The 15,789-nt window shown below is 38.3% G+C and overlaps 1 long non-coding RNA gene across 1 annotated transcript in view; it reads right to left on the bottom strand.

Moving 5' to 3' along the window:
* The window catches only part of LOC116184646 (uncharacterized), a 41,517-nt gene extending 39,238 nt beyond the window's left edge, over positions 1-2,279 (bottom strand). The window contains exon 1 of the long non-coding RNA XR_013341581.1: positions 2,225-2,279. This is a non-coding gene — a long non-coding RNA (uncharacterized LOC116184646). The remainder of the gene's footprint in view (positions 1-2,224) is intronic.
* Positions 2,280-15,789: the final 13,510 nt, after the last annotated feature.

Here is a 15,789-nt window from a genome sequence, read left to right as displayed (position 1 = left end):
TGTGTCTATAGCAAAAAGAGGAGTTAAGTGGCTTAAATTGCACCAAAGATAATTGAAGTAATGTGTAGGTTTGGAAAGACAGGTGTCTGCTGAAGAAGGCAGGAGCCTCGCCTGAAATGGAAAAATGTAGACTCCTTCCCTCTGAATTGTTGTAAATTTGAAATTAAGGGCGTCTCTCGGGCAAAAATATGGGAGCAGGAATAACAGTTCTTTATTAGGGAAGAAAATAAAAAGATAAAATAAACAATGCAGTAAACCAAAACAATACTGACAGAGTCAGAATACAGCCTGACACCCTGTTGGACAGGGTTTGTAGCAGTTCAGTTGGAATTGTGGCTGCATCCTCCTGCAGTGTCAGGTGTGGTTCTGTTAGAGCAGTGGTCCTGGAGAAAAGGGTGCATTCTTCCTCTGAAGAGGCAGTGGGAGAGGCAGCTGATCCTCTGGGAAATCCAGCATAGAAAAAGCTGTGCTGGTGAGCCAGAATCTCAAGACAATGTGCAGGTAGTAATGCTTGGCTCCTTCTGCCTGCTTAACACAAGTCAACTGCCCTACAGATGGCAAATAGAATACATCTTGCTTTTCAATCTAGGAAAAGTAAGATAATAGAGAAAGAAACCCTGTAGGGAGTTAATAGGTTGTGTAGTGCCAGTATTTGACATAATCAAGAAGAGGAGAGAAAAGTACCTGCTAAAAGTTGCATGGATGAAACTGTCCTTGTTTTAGGCAGAAGGAGGGACTGATAACCTCCACCTGAGGGTCCAGAAGGGGCTAGATAACCTTATTTCATTTCAGCTCATATTGGTACACTGAAGGAAGGCTTCACCTTAGCTCCATGTTTGTCAGCATGGTGTGAATCAGTAGGTGCTACACAGAGCAAAATCTGATTGGGGTAGGTAAGATATGCATTGATGAACAAGTATGAAGCTGTCATAATTTTCCTGAAGTAATCAGGAAATTATGTTTCTCTTACAAGGTGATGGTATGCAGAAATCAAAACTTCCATAGATGTGCATGTTTTATTCACATGTATGCCAAATACTGACAGTATATTTGTGGAAATCTATTTGTTATATGCAATTGAATTGAGCTATGGAAACATGTCTTGAGGTAAGATTTATGTCACTCTATTGCTTCCTGAAAATGTATTTTACAAGGAAATATCACCTAAGCCATAAATGTTCCAACTTAGTGCCCTAGGGATCTGTCTGTAAAATATTTTGGTTGTCAAGACATCTGTATAGTTTTAAAAAATTAATCTACATACATTAAAAAAAGAAGAATTTTACCATAGTCTTCAAATATTAGAACTGAAGAGATTAATTCTGTCTTCTTAGAAATCTGTGGATATCATTTTATTTGGCTTTAAAAACAAAAATTATTCTGTGGAGTTCATACTTCCATGTACAGGTTCCATGCAGGAAGGCATGGACTACAGGAAAACTCTTAAACAACCTCCTGGCATAAAGAAATATCTTCATGGTAGTTGTTACCTGATCTGAATATAAATCATCCAGGAGATGGGGTGTCATTGCTTTCATGTGGAAGTGACTTGGTAGGTTTTGCTATTCCTGATTGCAGTTCCCTTGTTTTTTTACTCATTGGTGTTCTTATGGGTCTGGCTGTGGGTCCCTGACCTTGCAGGTGGTACAGTAATTCCAGTATTGCCTTCAATAGGAATTCTTTGACTGGAAAAAAACCAAGTTGCCAGTGGAATAGTGTAAAATTTGGTCCTGTCTGTGCTAACAAACACAACAAGCTATCCCAACAACAACCTTACAAGACCTAGGTAAAGACACAGTGTGTTCTGAATCTGATTTGCAGTGCAGTGTGGACCCTAAGTTGTTTTGCAAACTAGGCCTGTACTTAGAACTGCATTTGGCAGTAGCTTTGTGGTACATGAATTCCATATTTGATCTGGGGGAGGGAGACTGAATAATTTCAGGTAATTAATATATTTGAGAAAGTCAAAGTGTAGATGTATACATTTGTCAAGACATTAAGACAGTATGAAAGGACACATCTTAGCTTTAGCAGGTCATGACTTTGAGCACCAGAAGGTACACTGATGACAGTGCCATGACTTCAGCACAGGGAATAAAAACCAGCCTTACAAAGAGGAAAGGGTGATTGGTAATAAAATAATCAGAGTATCACAGGATAATTCAAAGGTGATAAGACAGTTACTATGTAAGAAAAAAATTACTTACTTCCTTAGATATCTTACCTGCAGAAGGAGGAGAGAATTTTGTTCTTCCAGAGAAGCATTTAACTGCCTTTGCTGCTGGATATTTTTCCATTCCTGCAGTGTCCTGCATATCTTATTCACTGCATACCTTTCAGCTTATGCAACAAATGATGTAATATTGTTACAAATACTCTCTCCTCGTGTTTGCACATTCCCTGATTCAGTACATCTTGACTTGTTCCATTCTATAAAAAAAGTAATGGCCCCTTAAGAAGATATCATGTCACAATCTACCTTTCTTATGGGGGTACCTGAAAAGTAGATAATTGGCTAGGGATGACTAAGGAGATGCAATTTCTGCCGTTGAAACTGCATGTCTGGATTGCAGATGAGAGAGGTAGGCAGTGATTCAGAGCATGTAAGAGACATGCCTCTTGTCCTGTAGATCATGTGTGGATCATAGCAGAGTCCTTGTGAGTCTTTATTTCACAAAGACAAGTGGGTGATTCTGACAGCTAATTCTGAAAGAGGAAGAAAGTGCATCTAAATGGATGATTGGAGGGCTTTAGAACTGTTTGCATGGCATCCTAACCTTTGTTTAGTTGGCATCAGGAAGCTGAATTTCCTTTTCAAACACCAAGTGAAGACTGCACTCTGAAGTAAAGGACTTAATGTACGCATGACACTTGAGGACAGATTGTCTCAGTTGTTCTCTGAGTTTGCCTGAGCTGAGATGATGGAATTGAGTGGTCAGAACCTGACCTAGTGTCTGTGTCAACACACAGGATGACTGAATTGAGACTGTACACACAACTTGCACAAGCTGGGCCATAAGCAGGCCCACTGCACTAAAGCATTGTTTTCTGAAAATATGCAGAGACATCTTAATTACATTACAATTTGCATTGGTCTGTTGTAGCATGTCGCAATAGCTGAATGTTATTTATGTATTTAATAGCAGTATTATCAGCCCCTAACACTGTACCCAGTGAACACAATGACTTATCAGTGGGGATAGCTGGGATGCTAAACAAATACCAGCTAACCTCAGTGTGAATCTCTTTTCTTCAACAGAACTGTTTATACTAGATGAGTTTTATTCCCCTTTGTTTGTATTGAGTTGTTTCCTTCATGTGAATGGTCATGTAAACATGATATACTGTATCATCCTGAAAATCATTCTATGCTACTTACTTTAAAAACAAAGACCATATGTCTGTTTATATTGTTTGAGGTAAGTACTCAAAACTGTCATCAGCACTTGCCTCTCCATGATTCAGACTATGCTAGAATTTCTGTGAGAGTTTCTGCTTGTTCGGGTTTATAACTCTGCAGCAAGTAAAACATTCATACTGTGGTCTGATTGGAAGTGGAATTTAATCACCTCTGAGAAAGCTGTTTTCTTAAAACGTCTCTTATGTGCTTTTGTCTCTTCACCTCCACAGCAGACTCGGAGATTAGCTTGGCTTGGTCCCTCAATATATGTATACTGTAATAGCATAACTAGAGGTATTTATGCTCATCTTGCCTCTCTGCCTTCACTTTTTTGTAGTTGTGGTTATATATATTGCTGTAATTACAATATGCTAATTCTAGTCTAAGAGTCTCATGCTTGGAGGGAATATTGAGGAATATCTCCTCATTAGTACAATACTGAGGTTCTGTTCTGCGTCTGATATGTCACTCTGCACTATTTAGAAAAAACAGAGCCTGTGTTCCTTGTAATGGACATTTCCTTTACATTACTATTGCCCTAATCATTAGAGGTAGATAATATATATTTTATAGATAGGTACTTACTTATGTACTGTATATTATATACTATACATACCTATGTATATATAAATTAGAATGATACTATATAATCAACTTCTAGCATACAGTACAAGAAATTATGATTACAAAATAAGTATTTTATGCCTGAGGCAAAAGAAATATTAGGTATTTTATCTTAATATTTGATATACTGCTGTTTGACCTTGGGAACAGAGAATAATTTAGTGGTTTAGAATTTAGTGGTTCTATCAAATTGTAGTTGGATAATTTGCCATTTCATAGTCTTCTATGTCAAACCCTAGGCAGATAAGAAACCAGTGAAAAATGGTAACATTAGAATTCAGTGCCATTCATCTATCTGATTCTTTGTAAACTGTACAGAGGAGAATGTGCAGTCTCTTACTTAGTGTAGTTTCTTAGACTGTGCAGTCTAGGAAAATGTGCTTGGACTAAACTGGTATTTCTCTTGAAACATTTCTGGATAGAATAAGGAATTCTCTTTGTAAATTCCATTTCACTAAAAGAAATAGAAGCAGTAGGAAGCCACTTAAAAATGAAAGTTGGACTTGCTATTGCTTATATAATGAAAGTTAAAATAAGAATTTAATATTTAACAATTAAATAATCCTCTTTAGTAATGAGAAAAGCTGTTTAAAGTGGTGGGAGTTTTAAAAATGCTTTTGTTTACCCTTTGGTTCAAGCATTCTATGCATTAATGTTCATGAATTCCAGTGAAAGGAATAACCTGACTAGTGACTGAAAAAGACAAAGACATGGAACTTGTTTGCATCTGGAGACCCTGATGTCCAGTGTCAAAACTACCACCCTTACCCTAAGAAAGGTAAAGGTTTAGGTAAAGGTTTTTGCAGAGTTTACTCTGTATGGTTAGGTATTTAGGCTGTGATGATAGGTTTAGCGTGGTTACAGTTTTTCATCTCATGCATGAAGTCTTTGCTTCTACTATGAGAAGAGACATTTGTAACGTGGTAGTCTTGAGAATGATGTGTTTGAAAATAAAAAATCATGGTATGAAAATTTAGGAAATTTTAGGGGAGTTTAAAAAATAGAACAAGACACTTTTGTTTTACTTACCTCACCATCAAAATCTCAACATCTTAAAAGATTTATTTAAGACCCAGAGTGAGGAATAAAATCCTCTGTAATTGAATTGCTATATTTTAAGCATGTTACTTTTTAAGCAAAAGTTTATGTTTTGTTGTTTCATTCCTTCAGGGATGAGAAGTGGGTATTCAAAACCTCTGGGAAGCCTCAGTGAATCTGTTTTTCTTGGCAGCAGAGAACTTTAATTTTTAACCTTGCAGGATTACAGCATAACAGATTGGAAGTCTGTGGTCTGTGTTTGGCTTCATCTTTTGGTTTTCAGGCAGCGAACTGGGAACTAACTAGAAGAGATTATAACTACCCAGTAGCTTGGTTTGGATGCACTGAGATGATAGCCCACAGTGCAGCTGTGCTTCACAGCTGCAGAGGCTGCAGCTGATCCGTGGTGCAACCTAGGATTTCTTCATCCTTGGCTTTGTGCTCAGACAGAGGGGAAAAATTATAAATCTTAAAGGGGAAGAAATAAAGGGATGTCATTAGAAATGTGGTGATCTGCAGAGAGGGAGGGCGATGTCTCTGAGAAAAGTTAGTATTCCTCAGCATACAGTAGAAGAGAGGATGCATGAGCAGTTGTAATTTTGTACTTTTCCAGCTTCTGAGTGTTTTTTATAACTTTCTTACGCAGTTCTGAAAAGGTGATTTTTGAAAGCATACAAACAAAACCATAAAGAGAAGGGTGTTCCTTTACTCAGAAGTGATTGATTCCCATGTGGGTCATTATGAAAATTTGTAATCACAATTCCAATAACTTGACCAATTGAAGTTGCTGATAGCACTGGATTGCAGTCTTTTTTGTAGACTAGCCAGTTAGGGGGAAAAAAAGGATGTAGTTGTTGAAACTGATTGAAAACAAAAGAGTGCAGGTGTCTGTGAAATTTTGGTTCTATTCTACAGTTGGAGACAGTGTTTGTGTATTTAACACAGTGGATCATTATGCCCTGCCTGTTTCATCTGTCTCTTGAAGTCTGCTCTGCTTTCTATTTCTTTCTTGTTAGCCCAAGCTCTTCAGCTTGTTTCCAAGCTAATGAGTATTCTCAGTGTCCTGCATGGGCACTATCTGTGAGTGTTGATGGAACAACAGGCAGAATTTCTCAGCTCTCGGTTCTGGTGCCACAGCAGTTTCTGGGGGCCAGTACCAAAAATTGCCAGTACATAATTGCCACAAAAAGACCCAAAATGCTCTACAAATCCTTTTGTAATTGTGGAGTCACTGATTTCATCTGTGGGAAGGACATGCATTTAGTCTGGTGATGAAGGAAGTGTAATAAGGCAAGGTAGTAACCTGAACAGTAACAGAAAGTGTTGTGCAAACTTCATTGGTGGACGTTATCACCAGTAGTGTGTATGATATGAGTATAGATGTACATTTGTATGCATAAGCAGATAGTATCAATGGCTCAGTTGCTGGTATTACTGATGAGGTAGAAGACAATGGAAAAGGCACAGGAGTCAGTCTGTAAGCACCTTTTCTTGTCCTATTAAAGCTTTGTTGGGGCAGCTCAGCAGTGGTGCTACAATTGTTATGCAGGAGAACTCCTTACTTGCTGAAGACAATAAAGCTACTTCATTTAGTCTAGCATAAAGGAAATATTTAAGGAGAGGTGAGCAGGAGTCCGGCTGCTGTCTTACTGTTTATAAGTGTATTCATTTGCTGTAAGGCTGTGAGAATTAAGCTTAGGAGGGGATATTGAATCTATGGAGTAACAGCTGTGGAAAAGTTTGCCCTTTACCTCTTCTGTGTGTAGTTTGTTCCCAACAGCCATACAGTATAGTTCCTCTGCTTAGGAGAGGAAAGAGTGTGAGTTTTTAATATGCAATAAACTTATCTTCCTGGTTTACTTATTTTTATTGTTATAATGCAAAGTAATATTTGAAACATTCAGTGATTTTAGCTTAACTAAACAAGTAGTGACAGAACCAACATTAGTCTCTAGGAAAATTGTGGGAAGGTCTTCTCATCTCCCTGTGCAGTAAAAATAGCTTTAATATGTTTGCATCAGCAGTTTCTCCTCTTGAAAGTATTTAAATGGCACAGACTCTCTGGCATAGTATGCACATACTGCAGTAATCCATTTTTTTCATCAGTGTGTTACTAATAATGAGCAACCTAAGCTCTGAAAACCTCCCTCTGCTCTTAGCTGTAAAAGAATGCTTAAAGGATTTAAGGATGTCAGTCATCATCTGGTTTTTTAGCAGGGGTGTGTGTATGTGTGCACAGGGATGAGGGGAAGAGAGCCCAAGCCGGAGTTCAGAAATTACACTGTGTGTGTGGTCTGAGGTTATTTCTCATTTCATGAAATGCACGCTTCATTCCTGGCTCCAACAAACTTGCACGTCACTGAATAAGTCCCTTATCCAGTTTCCAAAACACTGAAGAGATTTGAAAGGACTCTGTGGGTGGACTGCTACTATCAGCAAAAGCAAATAAGCTAGCCTATTTAGTTAAGCATTTTTTAATACTTAAGCAGAATAACCGATAGCAACACTTGAACGGTTGTGGCCAGCCAAGGGAAGAGAAGGAAGGGGAAAAAACCACACAAGTTTAAGCAGTCATACATTAATTAACATTAAAGGCTGCATTATGTTTCCTGGTGTGTGAAGGTGCTGTCTGATCAGTCCAGGAAGAACACTAGGGAATGATTAAATGAACTGCCTGTGCCTCTAACAGTCCCCTGTGGTCTGCTGGTCACAGTTTAATCAGCATTTCACCTTCCTTTAATCAAAAGTGGTGTAAAATTATTATTGTAAGTCCCAGAAAGATCAATCTAAATAATCCTTGTATCAAGCTGTTTTGGTGTCTAAAATATGTAAATTGCTCTACCCTGGAGTACTACAAATGTCCAGCAAAAAGTATTATTATAGCAAAATGTAACTCTGTAATAAATCTCAGTATCTAAAACAAATGATGGTTCATTTTGTGGCAGAAAGAAACTACAACAAGCAAACAAAATATTACTATTCATTCCATTTGAAATAGTTTGGCCAGAACATGGTTGAGTACTCCAAATCCTGTTTTCAATCTAGTATTCAGTGATCAGAATATCTCCAATCTTGATTCGTTGACTCCAAATGAGCAGTGTTGCCAGATCCATGTATTCAAAGATTAACTTCACTATAGCTCTGAACTAAATCAGAAAAAAAGAATCTCCTTTAAAGTGAATCTTAGGCAGAAATCTTGTATCCTGAGAGATCAGGATCTGTGAAAGCCTAGGCAGGACAATAAGTGATAGCGTAATTTGATGAAAGCATCCTGTGACAGAGAGGCAACAATGGTCTCCTTGCCCTGGGTAGCATGGCCTGGGTCCACGCCTCTCAGAGGTCTAGCAGAGTGCATGGCTAGAGGCCTTTGCCCCAGCAGTGAGGTTCCTGCTTCCCTGTGGCATGAGAGAGGGAATAATCAAGTTGTAGATCGGGGATTTTGCTGAAACCTTTGCAACCCAGCATGCAACTTAAATACTTCTCACCTCCCAGTACCAATGTTAAATTAGGTGCCAAAGGTCTCATGCTCTGAATAAACAGTAGAGAAATGAATGTTGCCAAGGGGTTGTTGAATTGTAGGGAAGGGAGGCAAGAGGTATTAGATGGTTTTATTTCCTTTGTGACATTAGCAACTCTTACTTGCTTAGTGTGGGCCAAAGACAGTTGAATTGCCAAACCATGTTACATATTGTCTTTTCAGGCTGCATGGATCCAGGAAGAACTGGTGACTGTAGCTCTTGTCTGTTTTCACAGGCTGCTGCCACAGGTTGTCTCCATCACATCTTCTGTGTGGGAAAGGGGGCAGGCTTACCCTTCCCTTTGATAGCATATCTGCATCTCTCTCCCCACAGGGAAAATGAAGCACAAGGCAGGCAAACTGCATGAGCAAAAACTCTTGTGATGGACCCAGATGACATAGATCTTAGCTGTGAAACTGTTCTTCCTTTCTTAGCTTGTGTAATGTGTGATCTGCCTTCAGGGGATTTCCTGCTGTGCTGCTTGACAGATCTGATGAACAGTAGGTACTGGAGGGAGTTGTGGCATGATGGCATTCAAGGATGAATGGCATGAAAAGCTCTAAAGCATGTGCAGTTACTCTCTGGACAGACTAGACAATATAGACCCTGAAAAGAAATTTGTTAGGGCATCCATAATGAAATTTAATGGTAAACAGATCTGGACAGTGAAGTGAGTTAGTTTATGGGGAAAGGTGGCATTTGAAAAAATTTTAGGGTGTACTAAGGACCTATATAAAAGGTTCAGAGAGATTTGAATAATAAAATACTAATGCACTGCAAGTCATTTTATGTTTTCCCTGTCCTTGAATGACAGCAATTTATGCTGAATATTTCCACATTTTTACCAGCCCCAGAACTGAAAATTGTTGTATTTTTATTTATTTAGTCTGACTTATTCTGGACAAGATTTTAGTCTTTCATTCCTTTGTGCTTAAAGCACACCAGTGTGTCCAGCTGCTGAATACAGAGCTTTTCTCAGCAGTTGTCTGCATTAGCATCTGGCTACTAAGACCAAGCTGTGCTGCCAGACTTAACAACACTGTCCAGACAAGGCTTTCCCAGAGTTGGATGAGCCTAGGAAATAAACCCACCAACCCCAAAACCGGCTTAGAGAAATCAATGCCAGTTTCAAATACCACACTTTAAAGAGCTTCTGCTTGTGAAGCTAGCAATCAGAAAACCTCTCTCTGTCTGGAAAAGGGCACTGAACCATCCCCTGTTACAGGACCTGACGCTGAGTTCTTGGTGGTAAGTGACCACATTACTCTTTGGGGCCTGTGGGTGTCAAAGAAAAGATGCATGTGAGAAAAGACGCCAGCTGAAAGCATGGATATGTTTTGAACACTGGAGGTAGTTTAGTAGCCTGAGCCTGTTTCTGATTAAAATAAGAGTCCTTCAGATGAATGGAATGTAAACCACATACCAATTATTGGAATCCCATAAAGGAAACTCCCTTTTCCGTCTGTCTATTCATCCATCCGGCCACCCACAAAAGTACAGTGTCTCAGAAATATCCCTCAGCAGAAATGATGGAAAAATTCAGTCCTTGTTTCCTTTTTCCTTACCTCCCAGGTGCTGGATGACAACTAAAGAGATGAAATTGCAGTGAAGCCACTTAAACAGTTATCAAAGAAATGGACCTGCTAATTAAAAGGATAATATTTCCTGGCACAGGAGAAAACACACAAAGTCAAATCTTGAGGCTTTCTTCAAGCCAACTTCTGTGGGAATGTGACTGTGTGAGGGCTGCAGGAGTAAGTCTTTGAGTAAAATCCATTCTAAGTGAAAGCATTAGGTCAATGTACTCATTAGAACAAAGTACTAAGGCATGCATATGCCTGTTTCATTTGGCAAATCTCTCACTCCTTTGTGTTCCCATTGCACTTTTCATTGAGGCTTTTCCATGTAATTTATTGCAGTAATTAATATTCCTGTTGCTTACTTCTGTGAGGTGGAAGGCATTTCTCCCAGGTCAGTTTTGCATTTTAAGTGTTACAGTATCTGTTTTACAGATGGTAAGTCTAAGACAGAAAGTTCAGAAACAGCAAATCAGTGCTGGAGTATGTTAGAGTCCCATTCCTGTCTGTGACCACAATAAACACTGCTTCTCCTAAGTATGCTCTAATCTCAAACACACTGCTTAAATGAGATCTTCCCTATATGACTGAAGGCAATACATCTGTTTTCATGAGCAGTCTCTAGCATCCCTGACACCACATTGAGGAATACAGATCTGTGGAAGAGGTGATGCTATGAAATGCTTTTTACATTGCTTCTGTAATTGCAGGACAGTTCAGTCTCATTGCAAAAAGCAGCCTTTGGACAGCTGGAAGAAGTTTTAGATGTTAATAGTTTAGGCAAGATTTGGGTCTACAGTAGTATTATGGTCTAGTTCATGGTGATTGGTTTTTGATACTCTGCTGGCCTCTAGAGGGATAATTTATACAGGCTGAAGCAGTAACAGAGGGATTTTAAGCAATCTTGCCTGCTCTTCAATCTTCTTGCCAGCTAGTTCTTTCCTATTTGGCAAGGCCTTTAAATAATGAGGCTTTGTAGCTCTTTGGAAACACTTTCTCTTTTAACCTCCATGATTTTCCTTCTCTCTGGGCAATACATGTAAGCTAAGTTTCTTCTGCTTGAATAAATAAGGGTAGAAGATCCTGGTAATAAACACTGCTCAACCACTGAAGTGAGAAGCTCTGAGGAAAATGTGCCAAAGGCAAGTGAGAGAGAAAAATGCAGAAAAGCCAAGACAGCATTTTGTGCATAACTTCCATAATTTAAAATCTCTTAAAGGCTAAGAATACCTTCTCATGAATCCTGTCATGTTTATTGAAAATAATGACTGCATTGTAAAAAAAATAAGATCATGACTTTGAAATTCCCAAAAGCCAGTAGGCTTTTCTGCTTTCTTCTTGGCTTTTTCTACTTTCTTCTTCACACACTGTAAGAATTTTCTGTATTTGCCAACTTATTCCCAGACTATATCTTTATGTTTTTCAGGATATGTGTATTAAATCTTAAAAAAAAAAAAAAAAAAGAAAAGGTGACAATTTACTGCAGAGAGCAGATAATGGTCTGTAAGCAGTAACTGCTTTCAGGAAATGATGTTAACATTAAATACATATAGTCTTAATACCTAAACTGTACCTCTATAACTTCTGAGGATAATAAGCATCTTGGTGCATCTATGTGAAGGCATGAATTACTGTTTCAAAGTCATTATACCCTTTATTCAGCAGAATACATCCTTCAGATCCTCAGCTCTGTCCAGGTCCTTTGCCTCCATTCACTGTGGCCACTCTCACTCAGCTAAAGTGTTTCTTGTCTCCTCCGGATGTTCCCATTACCAGCTTATTGACAGTTGTCCATTTGGAGTCAGGTTGGCTTGCTGGACCCCAGTGCAAAGTAATTTTTTACTCATCTGTGCCTAGTGATATTATAATTGAGGGATATGTTTCTATTTGCTTCTCCTTTTCTCTTTGAGGTGACTCAGAAATTTTCAGTGTAGGGAAGAACCTTGTCAAGAGATCATCCTGATGTCAGTGCTATTTTAATGTTTAGGCTAACATAGTATTAACCAGTTTCCCTCACTTATTCCTTTGCACCATTAAAACATGTGTGGCAAATATTGCTGGCAGCAAAATGGCTTTTGTGGCCTTGCTCTGGTAGGATACATATCTGTCATGGGATGTTCTTCTTACTGTATTCTAATAAAATACTGAAGGAAATAAAATGCTGTAATAATCAAGATCTATGGCTGTAATCTACAACAAAACTAATTTTGTCTTCCTGTCTTGTGTGGAAAAACAAAAGATTCTACACTGGTATACCTGTCTTCTCTAGAAATATTTCCTCTAATTCCTTCCCCGTGTTGTTGCTGTGCAGCTATGTCATCAAAATTCAACAAACTAAGTTACTTATCAAAATTTATATATACTCTTCAATGTGTACAGGAAGCTAATATGTCAAAAGAGTGCAGTGTACTGGAGTGAGAGGTAAATGTTTGGTGGAAAGTTGTAAAATTATCTAAGTAATGATGGTTGCTGTGTGCCACTTGAGAAGCCAGTCAAGACTAGTTAGTTGTTATAAATCTGATCTTCATGTGGCTTTGTATTAAGAACTACTGTCAAAGTTTATGATGAATCTGTGTAGCTCACATGTGCTATTAGTAAAATTGTGTTTCCAAATGGAGAACAAATGAAACAAAGGAAATTCTGTTTCATTCCAATTAAGAATGTCAATCCAATTAAGAGCTGTGTAGCGCCACAGAGTCTCAATATTGTTTTGCAGCTCTGGTTAGTGTGTGGTATATGAAAAAAGGCAACCATAAAACAGTGATTGCCTGATGTGGCCCTAAAATGTGTACTAGAAGTTGCTGGATTAGTGGTGATGGTAACTACAGGCAGGGAAATTCAACAGCGACGTATCATCTATGCAGCAAATAACTGGGGTCAAAGACAAAGACTACATTCAGAAATTCTGTCCTTTTGTTGTGGGAAACAGCCTCAAATGCAAATGCTTATTGGTTTGAACAAACCTTGAAGGAACTGATGGAAATTTAAACATATTAAAAAAATACACAGGTCTGTGTGAGCCTTTCAGAAATAAAATGCCAGGGTCTTCTGGATTCATCAGAGTACAAACAACAACACAGAACTGACAGAAAATGTTGCATTTCTGCAGCTGATGTGTGACATAACAATAATCAACATGTTAAATGAGAGTTAAAACAGACCTTGATATAATCTCCGTAACTTCCTCCAGCTTCACAGCAAGACCGTGAAGATGACCTAGAGGGATGAATATGCAAAAAATCTAGATGCTATGAGCAACTTAAACATAAGAAATCCCTCACTTTCTCTTGGGTGTTATTACAGTGAAGCTCTCATATAGTTGTGAAAAGCTGACACTAAAAATCTGTCTTGTGAAGTACAGGAGTGTTGAGTTCTCTGGCAGAGAACAGGAAAAGAATATTCATTTGATCTGCAGAATATCCAGGCAGCTTACAACGAAACCTGTATTATGTGCTGAATGTTACTACTTTCCCTCACTCAAGCTTTGGTCTGAATGACTGGCTTATTATGCTCATGAATTTGGAGGCTGTAGCAGGCATGTAGTGTTAGTGAATATGGCCAAAATGCCTGAGGACACAGAAAGAAGGAGGGGGAAAAATAATTCCTGCCTAAATAAAAATGGAGCTTCAGTTTCATTTGTGTCAGTGTTGGATCAAAACTTTTGGGAAGTCTGAGAAGCCCATTGTAGGTTTATCCACATGGATTAAATTCATACCATGTGCAGGAAGGTCATTCCCCTCCTTTCATTTCAGTCTTCCACATCAGCAAAATGTCACAGTAATTGACAGAGGAACTTAGTGGTTATTAAGCGCTGCTGGGTAGGAAATTATTTTCTTGTACTGCAAATAACCAATTTCTAAATCTTGCTCTAGGAGTACATGTGAAGGTCTTATGAGAATGACAGAAAAATATGATCATTTATGGTACCAGATATTAGGATAGTCATTTCAAGCTATCAATCAAGTTACAAATGTTGGTTGTGTGCCAGTGGAAGAAGGAAGTAGCAGTGGTGACAAGGGGCTGGCAACAATTCTTTTGTGTCATATTCTGATATGATGGGGTGAGATCTAATACAGTCCCACCATGTCTAAACAGTTATGGTAAAAGGATTGACTGATATTCTGGAATAACTGCTCATTGGATTCTTTAGTTGGAAGCAAGTTAGAGTAGTTAATTTGTTTTTTCAGGTGGTTGTTGCCATGAATTGTGGGTCTTCTATGCTTCAAGTAACATCAGGTTCTTGGGAAGCTGATGAATCAGAACTGTCTGAAAGATGTAACCAGATGCTCATATACAACTAGGAGGGAAAATAATCCTGTAACTTTTTAGTATCTTCTTATAGATTCATAAGAGTTTAAAACCAGAAAGGACCATTAACTTCTTTCACAACCATTGAATTGCATTTCCTCTCGATTTTTTCATTAAGCATACTACATTACAGCTACTGCATACTACATTTCAGGTATGTTAAACAATCTTCATTGTGCTTTATACAGAATATAAATATATATTCTATATGAAGGTCAGCCAGAGCAATATGTGCATAAATAGCCTTCCTTATAATCAGAAAATCTTATTATTTGAAAGCCAACCAATATTTCAACATTATTTTGTTGAATCAAGACCACAAGATATGTGTAGAGCCATCCCATCAGTCATTTTTATTAATCAGTCTACAGTGTTAAAACCAAAAAAATGGACTACCAGTAAACTTTTAGTTGTTTTGTTTTTTGGAAAACAGGAGTACAGGAATCCATTACGGCTTTGTGTTTTCCAGACTCTGTACCACTGCCTTGCTTGGGCTTGAAATTGCCAAATAGCATTTCCAATGGGAACTCTAACACAGAGCACACATTCCATTACTGGATACTTTTTCCCCAGTGAGATTTTAGAAATTTTTCAAGAAAGGGAAGAAACTTTTTGGAATATTAGGAGAAAACTACTACTTTCAGTTTGCATTGGAGACTTTTTCTGGCAGCCATCTGAGTGGGCCAGTTCTGCACACTGAATTCAATGCACTAGGGGCTGGAGTCATTAACAGGAGACTTTGTAATCTGGAGGGTTTTTTTGCCCTTTGAGGAAACTGGAAGACATTTTCTGACTCAGGGAGAGTCAGATGATAAAATTCTGTTACTGACAACTGAATTCTCTCTTTCTTAACACCTTTTATATGCATCATACTGTCAAGAATTTAGCAGCTTATTGCTTTCTGCAGAACAGCAGAGCACTCACAAGAGCTATGAAAGTTAATGGAAGGGTCATATGGAAAATGTAAAATCCTATTAATTCAAAAAAATTGAAAAAAAAAAAAATCTAGGAACCTCAATTTACACACCCACTTGAGACCCTGATCCTCTTGGACATTAATCTTCTGTGCTTAAATTACCATGTTTTATGGTAGTCCCTCACTTCATAGGTTTGGTATAAATGCAGTTTGTAAAGCATTCAAGTATTATAATGATAAGGAAAACAGAGAGACATGCAAGAAACTCAGGGCTTATTTCTTCAAAGTTATCTCTGAATTATGCAGAAGACACATGCTGAACACTGGGAATGGAACACAGTGATGACTAGTGGTCCTTGCCATTTCCTAAGGCACATACAGAAGTGACCCCATGTTCTGGCATTCTTC

The sequence above is a fragment of the Lonchura striata genome, chromosome Z (genome assembly GCF_046129695.1).
Source record: "Lonchura striata isolate bLonStr1 chromosome Z, bLonStr1.mat, whole genome shotgun sequence".
NCBI lineage: Eukaryota > Metazoa > Chordata > Aves > Passeriformes > Estrildidae > Lonchura > Lonchura striata.
The sequence above is the reverse complement of the archived record's forward strand: the minus strand, read 5'-3'. Positions and strand labels throughout refer to the sequence as shown.